Source organism: Panthera onca, chromosome A3 (assembly GCF_046562875.1).
Source record: "Panthera onca isolate mPanOnc1 chromosome A3, mPanOnc1 haplotype 2, whole genome shotgun sequence".
Taxonomy (NCBI): domain Eukaryota; kingdom Metazoa; phylum Chordata; class Mammalia; order Carnivora; family Felidae; genus Panthera; species Panthera onca.
The window spans coordinates 19,520,358-19,540,145 of NC_138341.1; the positions used below are offsets into that span (position 1 = coordinate 19,520,358).

At 35.6% G+C, this 19,788-nt stretch overlaps 1 protein-coding gene across 10 annotated transcripts in view; it reads left to right on the top strand.

Annotated features, from left to right (window-relative positions):
- NCOA1 (nuclear receptor coactivator 1) overlaps positions 1-19,788 on the top strand; it is a 239,996-nt gene that overhangs the window by 65,901 nt on the left and 154,307 nt on the right. For 8 of the 10 annotated variants that reach the window (XM_081795178.1, XM_081795179.1, XM_081795176.1 and 5 more), the window contains 2 exons: positions 7,513-7,672; positions 8,389-8,432. The exons of 1 other annotated variant lie outside the window; for it this stretch is intronic. The gene's annotated coding sequence lies outside the window, so the exon portion shown is untranslated. The remainder of the gene's footprint in view (positions 1-7,512; positions 7,673-8,388; positions 8,433-19,788) is intronic. One more of the 10 variants, XM_078444902.2, reaches the window with a different exon arrangement.

Consider the following 19,788-nt stretch of genomic DNA (forward strand, 5'->3'; position numbering starts at 1 on the left):
AGTTCTGCATCTGTTTCTATTGATTTGTTATTCTCCTGGTTATAGGTCATATTTCCCTTTTAATTTATATGCCTGGTAAATTTTCACTGGATGTCAGACATTGTGAGTTTTATGTTGTTGGGTGCTGGATTTTGTTGTATTCCTTTCAATGATGTTAGTGTAAGTTTTGGCATGAAGTTAAAATTTTTTGAAATCACTTTGATGCTTTTTTGAGATGTGCTTTGTTTTGAGGAAGCTTCGTTAGGGTGAGTCTAGAACAGCCTATTTTCCTAGAGCTAATTTAGAGTTGATAACTTCTGAGAACTTAATGTCTCATGTATTATGAAGTCTTTTCACTCTACTTGATGGGAATACAAACTATTCCTAGTATGAGTTTTAGGAATTCTTTGGCCTATTTATTTTTCAGTGGTCCTTTTATCAACCTTAGGTAGTTTCTTCTCATACATAACAGATCACTACCTGCCAAAGCCTTGAAGGGCAGATCTCCAGAGCTCTGTTTCTGGGCACAGTTCCCTTTTCTCTGGTATGCTTTTCCACACATTATGGCTGCCTTGGCCTCCCTGAACATCAGTCTCTGTCTCCTCAACCCTCTGAGATTTCCAGGCTCATTGAAGCCCTCACTGTCTATATTGCATCCTGGAAACTGCTTCAAGGGTGTGGGATGGGGCAGTTGTAGGGCTCACCTCATCTCCCTTCCTCACCCCTCCATTTTCTCAGTGACCCACTCCTGCTTTGACTGTTGTCTACTACCTGAAAACTGTTGTTTTATTAATCTGTCTTACCCATTTTTCTGGTTGTATAAGGCAGGAGGATTAATTGGATTCCTCTTACTCCATCACAGCTGTTTGTGGAAATACTTGATGGATTATCTTTTCCTTCTTTTCTGTGGGTTAAGATGTAGGCCTGTGTAAAAGAAACCAAGAAACCAGTTGCCTAGTCTCAGTGTCTCAGGTGTTAGACTTACCTGTAACTGAGGCAGAAAGAGTCCCTAGTTGCTTGTCCAAACCTTTTGATAGTAATAAACAGGCAATTTTGCCTGGTGCGTCCCTTCTCATTTTCACTCTCTGGAATCTATTGCAGTGGTAGAGTGGTTGATCAAGGATTATGGTGCTCTGAAATCTTGTTCAGATACCAGTAAGTTTTTAACACTCTTACTTTAAGCTCAATTAAGACCCATTTCTATTTACTTTTCCTCAGGCTATTACTCACCTTTAATTTTATCAGAAGTTTTGGTTGTTACTAGCTAGCTATCTAACTGGTTGTCCTTTTTCACCTGGGTTGTATTTACTTCATTCATCATGTATTTTTCTGCATCACAGTAACTTTTAGGATCTTGGAAGGGTTTGATCTTTATGCATTATATCTTCAGTTTTGTTCCTGCTTTCTGTTCTTTCTTTCTCTACTCGGAAATGAACAAGTGAATAAATAACTGAATATAGACAAAACATTCACACATACATATGCCCAGTGCATTTTCTCCATTCTGAGATTTTTTTTTTTTAATTTTTTAACGTTTATTCATTTTTGAGAGACAGAGTATGAGCAGGGGAGGGGCAGAGAGAGAGGGAGACACAGGATCCAAACCAGGCTCCAGGCTCTGAGCTGTCAGCACAGAGCCCAATGCGGGGCCCAAACCCATGAACCATGAGATCACGACCTAAGCTGAAACCGAAGTAGGACGCTCAACTGACTAAGCCATCCAAGTGCCTCTTCATTCTGAGATTGTTAATTGTGGTATGTACTATTGATTTAATATATCCTCAAGAAAAAAGAAACATTAAATTTATTTTAAAAATTCTTAGAAATTAACTGACAGAAGCATACATTTATCCATATAATTTCTATACCATCTTCTTTGGAATCGTGAAATCAAATCTGATCCTTTTTCACATTCTCACCTGTGCTTGCTTTTTTTCTTTATATTTTATGATGATATAGTCTTGAGTCATATGGGAAATGTTTGGATATAACTGCTTTTCTTTTTTGGCTAAACTCATAGTTTCAGTTTTTCTACAGATAAACTGTGAATTAAATAACTTCCTTTTTTCTTTTTTTTAAATAACTTCCTTTTTGAGACACCTGGAAACTTTTGACAAATTCATACCCAGTGGTTGGGTGTTAGTACCTTGTAAAAATGTAAATTGGCTGCACCACTGTCTCTCTTCCAACTCAGATAACTCTGTGATCTATTTTGAGAGGTTGGGCAATTTCTCCTGGCTTTAATTGTCCTTGCTTGTCCTGCAACAGACAACTTTTCCACCACAATAGCTTTTTATTTCAAAGATTCATCATAGTTCAATCTTTCTGAAAATACTCTCAAGCAACAGGTAGGCTTTTAGATTTACCTTAAAGTTGAACTGTGTATGAGTTAACCTGTGCAGTTAACTTAGCTGTGGTCATAGTTGGTTAAATAGCTTCTCAGGAAAGGTATTTCCCATAGATTTACACATGGGTAAGCAGTGACAAACATCACAACTTACCCTTTTCCTTGGCTAGGGGGAGGGGTTTGGACATTAATTCTGATACTTCTAGTTTCAGAAACCTAAAAATATTATTTTAAGAAAAATAAATATCTTTAGTATTGAAAAAATATGATTTAGGAAATGAATATACCATGAGCAAGCATAAAGTCTGTCAGGTGGTTGAATTATTTAATAAGTTTTGAGATGATCAAATAGCAGCCACAGAAATTGGTGTTGAAGCTGTCTGTATGCAAATGTATGGTAACGTTTTAAAATTGAAAAGCTAATAAAACTGTGCAAAGAATAGTAAGAAGACTAAAAATTTTACCATAAAAAATTTTAAACACATCTATATAAAGAAAACTAATACAAAGCCAAAAATAAAAATAATAACAAAATGGAAAATATTTACAAATATGACCTTAAATATTATCTAACATTACTATGAATATTTAAAAATATTTACAGTACAAAGATCCAGTACGTACATTGATAAAGTCATGCCCATTAGATCATAAGGGGGCATAGAGTAAACAAACATAAGAAAAAGAGTCCAGCTTCCTGGGAATTAAAACAACAGTGAATAACTTTTTCATACTCATTGAATAAGTAAACTATTTTTACTTATATTATGGGAATCCAGTACTTATGCATTGCTTTTGGAATTGGTACAGTTCATTTAGAGAGTAGTATGGTAGTATTTATTGTAAAAATCATAAACGTATCTGTGATCATTGATTTAGTAATTCTACTCTTGGGAATTAACCCTGAGTAAATAATTCAGAGCTATATTCACAGTAATATTACTTATAATAATAAAACTGAGGACAACCTAGTTGGCCAACAGTGGGAAGTTTGATGTATTATGCTCAGTTAATATCCAAATATTTCATATCCACTATGTGTAAGTGTAAGCATGGTGACAGTAGGGACTGTATCACTTTTGTTCTCTGCTGTAACACCATTGCCTAGAATAGCTTTTGATATACACATGCAGAACCTGTTTTTAAGTACCTTAGTGAGGAAGAGAGGGGAACAAATTGGCCGATGAAGAATTTTTTGTAGACGTTTGAACTGGAGTATGGAAATTCAGTAAATATGGATTTCTGTTGGGAGCCAGGAATTGTAAAAGGCACTCGAGAAGGAGGGCCACTCTGAGGAAAGGCCTGGTATTAGCGGTTGACTGGAGGATAAGGTAGGAGCTGGGGCGCAGGTTAAGGCAGTGTTCTGTGTGGACTTATATGGAAAGAAGCTAACTGGGTGAGACTTCATTCTGTGGTATGGGAAGTCACTGATGATTTTTCAACAGAGACTGATGTTGGGGTGCCTGCGTGGCTCAGTTGGTTAAGCGTCTGACTCTTGATTTCAGCTCAGGTCATGATCTCATGGTTTGTGAGATTGAGCCCCCAATTGGGGCTGACAGTGTGGAGCCTGCTTGGGATTCTCTGTCTCTCCGTCTGTCTCTGCCCTTTCCCTGCTCATGTGTGCGTGTGTGTGCGCGCGCGCTCTCTCTCTCAAATAAATACATAAAAATAAAAAAGTTGACATTGGAAGAGTTACTTAATTCGAGTTCAATCTGGCATTTGTATACAGAACAGATTCAGGCAGGGAGATCAGTTTAAACTCTGTTGGAAATGGAGTGGAACTTCATTCGAGAAGTCCACTTACAGTAATTGTAAAACTATTTTGTTTTCCATCTTGACCTGTGGATGGGGATGATTGTCCCTTTGTGCTAATGTTATTTTTATTAATTTTAAGAGTTAAATTTGGTTATGTAAAAGGACAGTGCTGTTAGGAGAATAAATAAAAATTTAAATATATAGGAAAAATTTTACCGAAATCTTATGCTTACAACGATTCACAAAAATGCTCAGGGTCAAAATAAAATTGTTTTAGGGGGCGCCTGGGTGGCGCAGTCGGTTAAGCGTCCGACTTCAGCCAGGTCACGATCTCGCGGTCCGTGAGTTCGAGCCCCGCGTCAGGCTCTGGGCTGATGGCTCGGAGCCTGGAGCCTGTTTCCGATTCTGTGTCTCCCTCTCTCTCTGCCCCTCCCCCGTTCATGCTCTGTCTCTCTCTGTCCCAAAAATAAATAAAAAAAATGTTGAAAAAAAAAAAATTGTTTTAGGAAGTCTCTATTGAACTATGCCACATGGATATGGAATTCTTTCAGCTTTACTTTCATTTTTGTAAATCTCTCCTTCACTAAAGACAGAGGAAAACTATGTCAAACTGTCGTTTGTTTTGTCAAAAGTATTGTTAGACTTTCTTTAAAATTATAATCTTGTAGCGAAGGATCAGACGTTTAAAAATTATGAATTGAAGGCCTGGTTTGCTCTCTAGGGCTTTATGAAAAAGAAGGGTTTCCATACCCATCTAGTTTTTAACATGTTAGTGACACTTGGGTAGTGAAAGTTGACATGCATGAAGCAGTTCATTGTGCTGAATTAGGGTCACGAGGTTTATTTGGAATAAACTAAGACAAGATTTTTAAAGAAAAACCAGTGTGTTGCCAATAGTGGTGCAAAACTAAATCTGCATTGTTTACAAAATAGAGAAACATAATAAATTATCTGTAGATATACGTGTGCAGATTCTTTAAAAAAAATAGCAAGCATTTTATGAAGTAATTGGCCAGTATTTTTGCGCATTAATGTTTAACATTCAGAATTAAAAATTTAAAGGAAAGCTTTATATGACAAAATGATGAATTTTTAATTGAATTGACAATTCAGTTGAATTGTTTGAGTAGTGGGTTAGAAGAATATACCCAAGTGCCTAATACCCAGGGTAAGAGGTTGAGTTGGAAAAGGGCTTTGCTGAGTAGGTGATATTTTACCCAAATCTTAAGATTATTTATTTGAGTATGTACTGTCTACTCTGCATGCCAGATATTGGGTGTGTGTGTGTGTAATATATAGTTCGTTCTTTAATGGACTAACAATTGTTTATAAACTGTAACAAATACTGACATATGGGTAATAATAATGTGCCATGGGAACATAGAGATTAACTTGGAAAAGGGACAGGAGGAGAGGAGAGTTAGAGCTTTGCAGAGAAGGTGACATGAGCTGGGAATTGAATGGTGGATAGACCCACACACCCTGGAGAAGAGCGAAAGGTATGTTCTTAGATGTAGGGAGTGCAGCATGAAGGGGTGTATAACAATTTTCTTTCCTTCTTCTCATTAAATATAAATAAGCATTTTGATCCTTTAATTGGTGGCTGTAGAAAAAAGCTTTGTTATTATATCAAATCATTTCTCATAGAATTCATTTAAGATACCTTAACCTATTAAAGTAAAAATTGTGTAGACTGCAAAGAGTTATGGGATGCTGGAAATGTTCTAAATCTTGATTGTGGTAGTGACATAGGTGTTTTCTTTTGTTAAAATTAATTCCCACTTAAATTAGTCGTGTTTTATTGCATATAAATTTTATCTAAGTGATGTTGATTTGAAAATTGTCTGTGAAATCACATTTTTCCCCCAAATTTATAGCTGGTATATAGATACTGGCTTTCTAAAGAAAAGACTTTCAACTTTCCATTGTCAAACTGAATGTCCCAACAAAAGGACAAGCATATAGCATTTAGCAGAATGAAAGTCCATGCTTTCATGGCACTTACATTTTAGTGGAGGAAGAAGACAGATAATAAAGAAAAAAAACTCATAGTTAATTTCAGGCGATTAAGTGGTATGACAGAAGTTAAAGAAGAGAGTGGTAGGGAAGAGTTGTCATTTTAGGTAGGGGGAGCCAAGTGAAGCCAGAATGAGAAATTAGCCATAGTATCAAGCTTGTTGATTGTGTTTTTTAAATATGACAGACACTGAACTCACTTAAGATTAGAATGAAGACTGGATACCTGTGGAAATTGCATATGTAATTATATGTATGTAATTGATTATGCAATTGTAAGGTAGAATATAAATGTTGAAACTTAAACAAAATGAAATAAATTGAGATGTGGGAGTTATGAGTATACTTTTCTCAATTTTTGTAGCAGAAATTCAGTTAATTCTATCTAAAATTGAAATGTGAGTTAAAAAGCACACGCAATATTGGCTGATAATCTTTTTTTCTTAATGTAAAGGAATCCTGACCGCCATGTTTTCTGATGAGAAATCTGCTGTCATTCTAACTCGTGTTCCTCCATATGCAAATGTACTGTTTCTCTCTGGCCACTTGCAAGATTTTTTCTTTGTGTTTAGTTTTCAGAAATTTTTATGTGTCTGTGTCTGGATGTCTTTAGGTTTAACCTGTTTATAGTTGGCTAATAAGCTTCCTGGATTTGTTAGTTATGATTTTCACCACATTTGAGAAATTGTCAGCCATTATTTCTTCAAGTAATCTTACAGTGCACACTCTTTCTCCTCTCCTTCTGGGACTTTGATGACATGAATGTTAGAACTTATGTAGTTGTTCCATAGGTCTCTGATGCTTCATTAATTTTTGTCAACCTATTATCTTTCTATTATTTAGACCAGATACTTTCTTTTTAAAAAAAAATTTTTTTTTAACGTTTATTTATTTTTGAGACAGAGACAGAGCGTGAACGGGGGAGGGTCAGAGAGAGGAAGACACAGAATCTGAAACAGGCTCCAGGCTCTGAGCTGTCAGCACAGAGCCCGACTCCGGGCTCGAACTCACGGACCATGAGATCATGACCTGAGCCGAAGTCGGCCGCTTAACCGGCTGAGCCACCCAGGCGCCCTGAGACCAGATACTTTGTATCAATTGATGTTTAAGTCCACTGATTCTTTCTTCTGTTTTTCTGCTCTCAGTTTTGGCTGTTGTATCCTTCAGTTCTAAAATTTCCATTTGGTTCTTCTTTGTATCTTCTGTTTCTTTGCTGAAATTTGCTGTTTTCGCATTTGTTTCAGTACTGTTTGTAATTGCTTATTCGTTCATTTTACTGATACCTGCTTTAAAATCCCTGTTAGATAATTCAGATATCTTTGTCATGTCAGTACTGGTGTCTTGTAATTGTCTTTTCTCATTTAGGTTGAAGTTTTCATATATGGCTTTATTGTTTGTTTGTTTTTTTTTTTCAGAATGAATTTAATTATTATAAAAACGAATCGGGGAGAATAAGAATAAAGTGGAAACAGAACCAGTCTTAGCTGTATAAATTCAATTTCTTTCTCTCTAAAGTAGAAATTACAATGTCTACTTTGTAGACTTTTTTTTGAAAGACTACATGAGAACATGTAGGTAAAGTATCCAACCCAGTCCCTGGCTTACAACAAATGCTCAGAAAATATTAGTTTTGCTGCCGCCGCGCTGCCACTGCTGCTGCTGCTCATTCTCCTCCTCCTCCTCCTCCTCTCCCCCGCCCCCTCTCTGTTTTGAAATCATTTCTGTCAGCTACATAACACTTTAAGGGAAGAGGCCCTTTAAAAGAAGTCTTCACTCCTCCCTCCCCACCAGTTCTTTAAATTGATTGCTTAATACAAAGATTGGCCTGTTTCTCAATACTGCCTTAGTTTTTTTTGTTGGGGGTAGACCTTTTTGTTGTTGAACTTCTTGTTCTAGGCCCCTAGGAAGTGAGCTTCCTTCTTGTTCTAGGCCCTAGGAAGTTCATCCACTTGCTTCTGTTCCTTAGAGAATCCTCTCTCTCCAATGCCTACTAGCCAGGGCATTGGATATCCTTTCTTTCTACCCAGATGACAAATACACTTTCCCTTTTTGCTTTAGGGTTTTACAGCTAAGCATATGAGAAGGGTAGGAGGAAGAGGTAGAGAAGGGATGGTGGTCATGACAAATATACACAGTGGTATGGCAAAGCTTAGGAAATTCTGATAGGTTTTTAAGGCTGTCAGTAGTCCTTGATTCTTGCTGAGTTGGTAATTGGAAGCCTTTTTGAACTAATATATCTTGATTTTTTTTCCTTTTCTCATGAAACCCCTTTTGACCATCATGATGGAAAGATTTCCCCTGAGGAGAATGTGACATTTAAGCTGAATTCTGAAAGGTGAGTTAGAAGTGACTACGTGGGGGAAGAAGAATGTGCTGGCAGATAGAACCAGCATATCTAAAGGCCTTTAAGTAAGAAAGGACCTATAACATATTGAAGATACTAAAAGATGTCAGTGTGGAAATAAAGAAAAGTTGCCAAGATAATACAGGATGCCCATGTGCCTCTCTTTCCTGTAATATTAACATCTTATTAAAAACCATGGTGTATTTTTCAAAACCAAGAAACCAATATTGGTACATTACTTTTAGCTAAGCTCCAGATTTTATTAATATTGTACCAATTTTTCTGTTTCTAATATCCTTTTTCTTTTCCAGATTAGGATCCCACATTTTATTTAACTCTCATGTTTCTTTAATCTCCTCTGGTTTGTGACAATTTGTTAGATTTTTTCTTCTTTTTGGTAGCATTGACACTTTTGAATAGTACTGGTTAGATATTTTGTAGAATGTCCTTCCACTGGATTTGTCTGATGTTTTTCTTATGGTTAGATTTAGGCTATGGTGTTTTGGAAAGAACAGCACAAGAAGTGAGTCGCCCATTTCTTTACACTGTATCACAGAGTACAATATCAACGTTACTATCACTGGTGAGGTTTATGTGCTGGAAACCAGTTTAAAACATATTACCTTATGACTCAGTAGTCACCTTCTGGGTATTTATCTTAGAGGAAAAAAACTTAATTTGACATACAAATCTGTACACAAATGCTTACAGCAGCTTAATTCATAATCAATAAACACTGGAAACAGACTGAATGTTTTCCTGTTGGGTGAAAAGATAAAAAATGTGGTATATCCATACAGTGGGTTACTACTCACCAATAAAAAGAAATAAATTAATGATACATGTAACAACTTGGATGAATCTCTGAGACATTGTGCTAGGTGGAAAAAAGCCAGTCTCAAAAGATTACATACTATGTGGTTCCATTTATATGGCATTTTCTTACATGACAAAAAGACAAAGTCATTCTGATTAGACCAGTTAGGGTTTAGGTGTTGTAGGAAGGCGTGGGGGTGGGGAGGGGCATGGAAATGGGGCTCTCTGTCTTCTGCTTGTGTTGGTGGTTGTGTGGTTCTATATGTATACTAAAATTCAGAGACCTGTACACACAAAAAAAATTACTGTGTGACAATTTACAAAATATAATTTTTAAAAAGTGAAGCTAAAGTTAAAAAAAAAAAAAAAGACTGCAGAACTAGAGCACAGAGAGCAGTAGCAAAAATGATAGAGGTATGAAGAAGTAGAGAGGAGCCACATCATTTGTTCCTTGTAGGACTTAATGGATTTTAAGCAGAGGAATAACCTGATTGGGTCATTTTTAAAAGAAATTTTTGAAATACTTTTAATATTCAATGTGGAGAGTGAATTGATAGACTGAAGATCTAAGAGGCAGAATAGAAAATAAGGCATTTCTTGCATCTTTCCCACAAATATTTGTAAAGTCCCAGTTCTTGAAGTCTGTTTATGGTGTTAGGATTATTGTGATGATAAGAGTCATTATAAGTACAAGCAATCCTTTGTTTCTATACTTTTTGACTTTTTTATATGACCTGTATTTTTGCACATTATACCCTGCTTTCCTTAGGAATAAACAAGACTTAGTAACCAACTAACATGATAATTGTGTAGCTGTGTCTGTCCAATATTTTGGTTTCAAAAGTGTTGCCATCTTTAGAAAAACTATTTATGCAGTCTTTGGATTATTTTTATACTTGTTCCTATTTTTTAAAAATGAGTGGAAAATCAGTTAACAGTGATAATTATAAGTATGCTTATAAAATGAATATTAGTTAAGACCATCATGAAAATAACAAATCTTTGGCTTTAGTCAGATCCTTGTCAGATTAAAGTGTATTAATCCAACAGTGTGTGTTAAGTAAGAGGGCAGAATTTGAAGAAAATATAGAAATGTTGTAATTACATTGTTGATAACTGGTCTGGTGAAATTAAGGCATGTGTTTTTTAACTTTCTAATAGCAACTTATTTTATCTTTTCACACATTTTATCTTTCTTACAAATTTTCAGGAATATATTATATGAAAATATATAAAGAATTTCCTGCAGTAATAGCGTTGCTATTAGAAAATCTCTTATGTTGAAGTGCCTGGGTGGCTGAGTCAGTTAAGAGTCTGACTCTTGACTTTGGCTTAGGTCATGATCTCATGGTTCATGGGTTTGATCCCTGTGTCAGGTTCTGCATTGACAGTGTGGAACCTGTTTGGGATTCTCTCTCTCCCTCTCTGCCCCTCCCCCACCGTCTCTCTCAAAATAAATAAATAAACTTAAAAAAAAAAAAAAAAAGAAAATCTCCTCTAGAAATAAATAAATAAAAGAAAAAATCTCTTACATCAAACCTCATGAAATTGCCATTTTTGAAGGTAAAAATGGCAGAATATTGGCAGTTTCACCTGGTAAACCTAATATTTTTTTCCCAAATTGATGCATTCTTATCTGTAATCTCGTTATTTTTAATATAGAGAAGAATATATGTTGTATAGTTAATTTTCTGGGAGATATTTCTTGGTCCTGTTTCTGGACAGAAGTCAAACTTTTTTGACTGATTTGCAAAGAGATAGCAAAACGGTGAGTTAATGTTCTGTTTTAAAAATAAATTTTATCTACAGAAATTTTTGAAATACTAGCAAGACATATAAAAAACTAAAGTCCATCTGGAGCATTCCCACAGCCCTTGTTCTCGCTCATTCTCTTCATAAGTAGCCATTGTTAAACATTTGGTGTCTATTTCAAATTTTAGTCTATTTATATTTATGTCTGTACATAAATATGTACACATATACACTGATTTAAATACACACATATATACACATACATACTTGTAGGGAATATATAGTATTGTGGAATATTTTTCATAAATGGTGTATTTATATAGTTTAGCATTATGATTTTTACATTCTACAACATATTTAGATCTGTGTTTTGTTGTCAGTTTTTTACTTTCTACATTGTTTTTGTATCATGGCTACTTTTATTTGGATCATCAAGGTTTTTACTACAGATTGTTGTATAATTTTTTAAAACTAATAACAATGAAGACAGAATTATTCTTCCATGTGAGTTCCCCTGCACCTACACGAGAGTTCCTTCAAGATAAAGAGAGTGGAATTGCTGAGTCATATGGTGTATGCATTTTTAAAATGTGTTATTTGGAAAATTTCAAACATATGCCAAAGTGGACAAATAGAATAATGAATTCCTGTTCACTTTCAACAATGATCAATCCTTGACCTATCTTGTGTATCTGTACTTTTCGCTTACTTTCTCCCTTCTCATATATATTTTTTTAATTTTTATTTTATTCTTGAGAGAGAGAGAGATGGAGTGCAAGCAGGGGAGAAGCAGAGAGAGAGGGAGACAAAGAATGCGAAGCAGATTCCAGGCCCCAACCCATGGGGCCCCAACCCATGAACCCATGGGGCCCCAACCCATGAACCATGATATCATGGCCTGAGTCGAAGTCAGACACTTAACCAACTGAGCCACCCAGGTGCCCCGTCCCTTCTCATATTTTTTTTAAATTTAATGTTTATTTATTTTTGAGAGAGAGAAAGAGAGACAGAGCATGAGTAGCAGAGGAACAGAGAGAGAGAAGGAACAGAGAATCCAAAGCAGGCTCCAGGCTCTGAACTGTTAGCACAGAGCCCAACGTGGGGCTCGAACTCCAGACCACGAGATCATGACCTGAGCCGAAGTCAGACGCTCAACTGACTGAGCCACCCAGGCACCCCACCCCTCTCATATTTTGAAGCAAATCTAGGTACCATGTCATTTGATCTGTAAATATTTCATATATTTCTAGAAAAGATAAGTGGTTTCTCTTTTTTAGAAAAAAATAATCACAATACCATTATCATATTTTAGAATGATAATTCTTTGACATTATTAAATATTCAGTGTTCAAAATTTGAATTGTTTTAATGTCAATAACATTTTGGTTTTTTTGTATATTTTTATTATTCGTATATTTTTATTATTTTACTCGTTTGAATTGGAATCCTAATAAGGATCACAATGATTGGTTGATATGACATTTTTTAAAAAGTCTCTTTTTAAAACTTATTTAAACTATTTTAAATAGTTTTCTCCTTTTTCTCCCTCTCCTTCTTTCCCTCTTTCTGTCTCTATTATTCTCTCCTTCTCCCCGACTCCCTTTTCTTTTGCTGTCTCCATTTTTTTTTTCTGTTTTTAAAATTCTTACAGTATATTGATTGAAGAGATTGGGCTGTTTGTCATGAAAATTTTTTCACACTGTGGCTCTTGTATTGCATGCCATGACATTGTTTAACTTGTTTTTTTGTCCTCTGTATTTCCTATAAATTTTTAGTTGGGTATGGATGCTTGATGAGTTTCAGGTTTGATTTCTTTTTGTCAAGACTATTTTATAGACAGTGTTGTCATCTAATATAAGGAGGCACATGGTAATAACATATGCATTTCTAATTTGGAAGATACTGCCAGATTGTCTTCCAAAACTGTTGTTTCAATATATATCCCCATCATTAGTATTTGAAGCATCACTTCACATACGTGTGAACTATTATCATCAAGATTTATCTGTCTTTTCCTTTATGATTTATGTCTACTTTTTAGTTTGAGAAATGTTTCTTTCCTCACAGCCATAAAAATATTCACTTAACACTTTTGTCAATTATAAAAAACATATAACATAAAATGTATATCTTAACTATTTTTAAGTGTGCAGTTCAGTAGTGTTAACTATATTCTTGTTGTGTAGCTGATCTCCAGAACTCTTTAATTTTGCAAAACTAAAACTTTTTTTTAATTTAAATTTCAGTTAGTTAACATTCAGTATAATATCAATTTCAAGTGTACACAACACTGAAATTTTACATCCATTAAACAAATGCCTAGTTCTCCCCTGGCCCCAGCTCTTTTTCTTTTTTTTTTTTTTTTTTTTTTTAATTTTTATTTTTTTTTTAATATATGAAATTTACTGTCAAATTGGTTTCCATACAACACCCAGTCCCAGCTCTTTTTCTAATAACTTGAGACTTAATTTTCACATTTAGCTATTTTATTTCTGACTTTTCTGACTTTTTAAAAAAACTTTTTGATGGTGTGGGATGTATCTTATTTACTTTTATTTAAATAGTTTGCCATTTGTCCTGGCAGCATTTATTGAATAGACTGTCTTCCTGCTAATACCACATATATATTCTAACATTCCATATTTACAGGTGCTGTTTCTGCAGTTGGTATTCTGTTCCATTGGTCTATTTTTGTATTTATATACCATTACCACCTACTTCCAATTACTGTATTGTTAAAATAGTTTTTGATGTCTAGTAGGACAAATAACACTGCTTTGTTGTTTTGCATAATGGTCTTTGTTTACATTTATATTGATGCGTATATACTTATACTTTCTTTGTATTTCAAACCTACTTCATAAGAGACATAAAAAATTTTGCTAGGATATTGTTTGGATTTATAGATCAATTAGGGGAGAATTAATATTTTTCTTATGTATGTTGACTGTTTCTCCATTTATACTTGAAAGTTTTGCTCTTTTGGAAAGTTAGCTTTCTATTTAAAGACCTTACACATATTTACAGTTTTTTTATTCCTAGGTGATTTTTATTTTTGTTTCTTTTGGTATGGAGTGATTCTGTGTTTTGTTTTTTGTTTTTTTTAATTGTAGTCTTCCTGTTCCCAGTTCTGATTTCCTCTTACCCTGTTTTCCATTACATTTTCATAACATTTATGACCTTGTAACAGAGTTGATAATTTAACTACATATTTTGTTTGTTGTTATTACCTGTTTTCCTTACCCTCTCCCCAACCCTGGAATGTAATTTCTACAAGGACAGGGATCTGTCTGTTATTTCTTGACATCATACTGAGCACTCCTATGAATTCTAGTAGTGATTCACCCTATTCTGTTTGAGTTTTATAAGGATAGGTTTTCATATTATATGCAGATAACATTTTAGGAGTCTTTTCCTTTCCAGAATGAATATGTTTTGTTTTCTTTTCCTTGATTTATTGAATTAGATGAGTCTTCTAGTATTGTGTTGAATAGTACATGTGATTTCCCTCATTATTATCATGTTCTTAATATACATGAGAATACATCTATTATTTTATTGCTAAGTATATGTAATGTTTACCATTGGTGTCTATTAGGTTTTAACAAAGGAGAGTTGTTTTTTTTCCCCCTAACTTAAAAAAAAAATTATTATTTATTTATTTTGAGAGAGAGGGCAAGAATGGGGGAGGGTTAGAAAGGGAGAGGGAGAGAGAAGATCCCAAGCAGGCTCCACGCTGTCAGTGTAGGACCCAACGTGGGGCTCAATCTCACGAGCTGTGAGATCCTGACCTAAGCCGAAACCAAGAGTCAGACGCTTAACCAACTGAGCCACCCTAGATTCCCTTTTTCCCCTAACTTTAACAAAGTAGGGAAGTTTTTCTTTTGTTCCTAACTTGCAAGGAATTTGTATATTGGGATTTTTGAATTTTATCAGTGGGAAAAGGAACATAAATTTTCTCTAGGTGAGTTTTCACTATTTCATACGTGACACCACCAAGAGACAGGAAAGCTGAACATATAGTGGATGCTAAGAAACAGAAATTGAAGAGAGCTTTTGACAGTCTTACAGGGGTGGAGAGACTTTGAGTTCAGGGTTACCAGGACATCTACAGCTTGAGTGACCAAGACCCAAAGAGACTATAAGCATAGAGAAGTGAGCCCAAAAGTCTGAACCATGTTGCCCCTAGAAATTGTTGCAGATTAGTAAGCACAAGCTAATAGGCAGAAAAATAGAGCAGAAAGTAGCTGCTGAGAGGCTAAGAGGCTAAGCAGAATTTTCAGCGGTCTTATGGTACTATAGAGATAGAGGAATCTGGGTAAATATCCTAGGCTTTCAGTTGAGATCTGTGAATCACTATATCCTAGCAATAAGGGTGAACCAGATAAGTAGACCAGGTCTGAATGTGATTAAAAACTGGCCTCGGGGCACCTGGGTGGCTCAGTCGATTAAGTGTCCGACTTCCGCTCAGGTCATGATCTCGCAGTTTGTGAGTTCAAGCCCCCTGTCGGGTTCTGTGCTGACAGCTCGGAGCCTGGAGCCTGCTTCAGATTCTGTCTCTCTCTCTCTCTCTGCCCCTACCCTACTCGTGCTCTCTCTCTTTCTCTTTCTGTCTCTCTCTCAAAAATAAGCATTAAAAAATTTTTTAAAAAAAAAGAAAGAAAACGGTCTTCAAATTAGCTCATTGGATTAGCTCCCATTGCTGACCAGAAACTAAAGAAAATCTTCTATTGAAGAAGAGTAGCATTCACAGTCTCTACAATTTTTATTACACAATAACTGACATTCAGTCCCTAGATTTCAGGCATGCCAAGAGTCATGAACAAGAGAAAAACAGATACAGAAACACAAATGATCAGGTGTGGACTTCAGTGACAAATGTTGTGCCACTTCCTTTATCCCTTATGTTTCAGATGAGAAATCTGTCATTTGAATTATTTTTTCCCTGTAAAACATCATTTTTAGATAAAGCATCATTTTTTCTCTCTCACTGGTTTCATTATGTTTTGTCTTTAATTTTCAGAAGTTTAACTGTGATGTGTTGATGTGTCTTGTTTGTGGATTGCTTTGGGCTTAACCTGTTTAGGATTCACTTAGCTTCTTGAATTCATAAGTTTATTTGTTTGGCCAAGCTTAGAGGTTTTCAGCTTTTAATTTTTAAGAATACTTCTCAGCCCCGCCCTCTTTCTTCTTTTTGGGAGTCTGATGATATGAAAGATAAATCTTTTATTATATTCCACAGGTCCCTACGGTTCTGTTAATTTATTTTCAGTATTTTCTCTCTGTGTTCAGATTGGGTAGTTTCTTTTGTTCTGTCTTCCAGTTGAGTGATTCTTCCCTCTGTCCTTTCCATTCTGTTATATTCAACCATTAAGTCTTTTATTTTATTTACTATATTTTTCAGTTCTGAAATTTCCATTTGTTTCTTCCTTATATTTTTCTTTCCTTGCTAAGACTTTCTATTTTTTTTAATTGTTTGTTTGTTTTAGGCATGTATGTAATTTTTCCCTGAGACATCTTTATGTTGGCTGCTAAAAACCCTTTTCAGCTAATCTTAACATCTCTGTCATCACGGTATTGACACCTCTGGGTTGTCTTTTTTCACTCAGTTTGAGATATTCCTGGTTCTTGGTGTGACCAGTGATTTTCATTGATACCTGGACATTTTAAGTATTATGTTTTGAGACTCTGGATTTTATCTAAACATTCTGATTTAGCTGGCTTCCTCTGGCACAGCTTTAGCGTGAGAAGGAGAGGAGTACTTTGCCACTTTACCGCACAGTGTGGAAAGAAGTTCATGTACCTCACTCTGCCTCTGTTCACTCTCAAGTTAGCAGGAGTACTTCATTGCTGTTGGTCAGGGATGGGAGTTCTGGCCTCCAGTGACGTTTCCCTGACTGGGAGGGTTAAGAATGCCTCAGTACTACTCCCCTCATGGTCTCCACAGGGGAGGTCGATTTTCTCTTGGGCAGTGTTGATAGGCCTGACTCCACTAGGCCTCTTCTGATACCAGCCTGTCATAGAGAGGGAGAGAGGCACTTTGTTACTCCAGGTGAATGTCCAAGTTCTCCATGTGGTCTTGGTTAACACCATGGGGAAGGAGGTCTCATTATCACCTGGCCTCCCAACTGGCTTTCTGTGACATGACTGTGGTGGGTAGTGTGGGATGCCCTGTTATAGCTTGGCAAGGGTGGAAGTCTAGGCTCCCCCCTTTGGTCATGGTGAGTCCACAGTTTTTTGTCTGTTTATGTGATATTTGTCTGGGTATAACAGCTTTTGTCTAGACTGGCCTTTTTCTGATCTTTTGGCTAGGGAGAACAGGATTTCATTTTATTTGTTTGTTTGCTTGGTTTTTTGAGAGGTCTGGGTCTGCTGGTATTTCCAGGTTGCCAGCTTCTTCAGCTCCAAGTCTGAGATATTTAAGGCATTAAAGAAAACCCATACAACTCACTACCATTTCGTTTTCCTTGGACCCTGAGGTCCCTACCTTGTCTGCCTTCTCTCCACCTTTAAAGTCTTCTTATGTTTGTTATATATGATGTACAAGACTTTTAGTTTTATTTTTGCGAGGGGAATAGGGAAAAATGCATCTTTTCCACCTTCCCAGAAGTGGAAGTCTTTAAGTACTTTTAACTCTTAACTGTTTAGTTTTCATTGTAGTTAAAATTCCCTTTTAGTCTATTTGCCATATGCTTGAGTGGGTAGAATTTTATCACTATGGCTTACATTTAGGGCTTAAAAAAATTTTTTTTAAATGTTTTTATTTTATTTTTGAGAGAGAGAGAGACAGAGCATGAGCAGGGGAGGGGCAGAGAGAGAGACACAGAATCGGAAGCAGGCTCCAGGCTCTGAGCTGTCAGCATGCAGCCCAACGTGGGGCTCTAACCCACAAATTGTGAGATCATGACCTAGCCGAAGTTGGACACCCAACCAACTGAGTCACCCAGGTGCCCCCCCCACAAATTTTTTTTTAATGACAGTGGTTCATCATCTAGAAATGGAAGTTTTAGAATTAATCTTTTAGTCTTAATTATTTTGGAGGAATGATAATTTTCTATATCTCATTTTATTAAAAATATACACATAAAAATCTCTAGTTTTTGTTTGCTTCAAGAGAATTATCTCTGCATGGTTTATGTATTAATTATGCATATCTTAGTGAATTAAGCATAATACTTTAAATATGTTAAATTTACTTACTGCCCCATTTTTCTTTTTCAAGTTTATGTATTTATTTTAAGAGGGGTGGGGAGGGGCAGAGAGAGAGAGAATTTCAAGCAGGGTCCACACTGTCAGCACAGAGCCCAACACGGGGCTTGAACTCACAAATGTGAGATCATGACCTGAGCTGAAATCAAGAGTTGATCGCTTAACCAACTGAGCCACCGGGTGCCCCATACTGCCCCATTTTCTAAAGTAGATTGCATTACTTTGATGTGATAGATCCAGGTAGATACAACTGAGTGTCCTATTGTTTTCCTAATTTCAGGTTCCTTTTACACCTACTTCAGAATGAATTAATATGCTAAGAAATCACGAAATACTACTCTGAGGGTTTTAGAAATAAATGGGATAAGTTTAATATTATTTTAAATACTACCTGGATTTTTATAGTGAATTCTTGATTTGAGCCACAAATGTACCAGGCACAAGCTGGACACTGGGAAGAATATTTTCACTTTGAATTTGCTCTTTGCTTGTAGCAGTTTTCAACTTTCCTTTGGATCAGGAACCCCTTGGAGGGTCTGCTTAAAAGCTGTATGCGGCCCCTTTTCACAAACACTCACACATGTTCAGTCAGGGTGTTTTAAGGATCTTCTAAATTTCCCCAGCGTTTGCAGATCTTGGGTCAACCCTCTGCTCTGTAGTTTTTAAGACATTTGACATGCTTTGTTACTTTTTAACATATCACAGCAGCAACTTTGGGAATTAGTGGCTTGTGTTCATATTTTACGATGAAGAGACTGCTGCTCACAATGCTATGTGACTTGCCTAGTATCACATAGCTGTCAAATGTGAGTCTAGAATTCAAGACTCCAAAATTGTAATAATTTGTTGAGAGAGCATCAACATTTTCTAAGGTTCTTGCTACTTACTGTCATATTACTGCCTAATAAGATCCTGTCACCTTTTCCTCACTGACCACAAATAAGCATGCCTATTTCGTCACATTATCACATTGAGTGTTCTCCCACCCCCAGCATTTGCTAAATTGATATGTGCACGATGATATTTAACTTATTACTTTGTGTTTAAGGATCCTCTTTCCACTTAACGCTCAGAGACTTACCAGTTTTTAGATCATTATGTATAAATTTTTAGTATGTTAAGAATATTAACTTCATTGTATTTTTTGGAAATACTTTTACCCTTTTTATTTGCCTTTTAATTTTGTGATTTCCTTTTATGTGTAGAATTTTTAAAATAAGCATTCGGATTTCCTCTAATTACCATTTCCTCTAATTTCTTCTTTTCTTTTTTTAGTGTAGAAATACCCAGAGATTTGCTACACTCAAGTGAATGCAGAGAAACACATATATTCATAGGCTTTTTAAATTAAAAAATATTAATAATTGGAGGTTATAATTATTTGACTTTTTTGGTCATATTTTTATTGATTATTGCTCTTTTGTCTTTCAATATTTTTTGTGTAACTGATCTTTTGGGGATTTTTTTTTTATAAATGATATTATGTAGGAATCTAACTGTCTTCTCCTAAGATAGGTAATGAGTTCCGATAGCATTTATTGAATGTTTCTTTCCTTACCCAGTGTTAAGA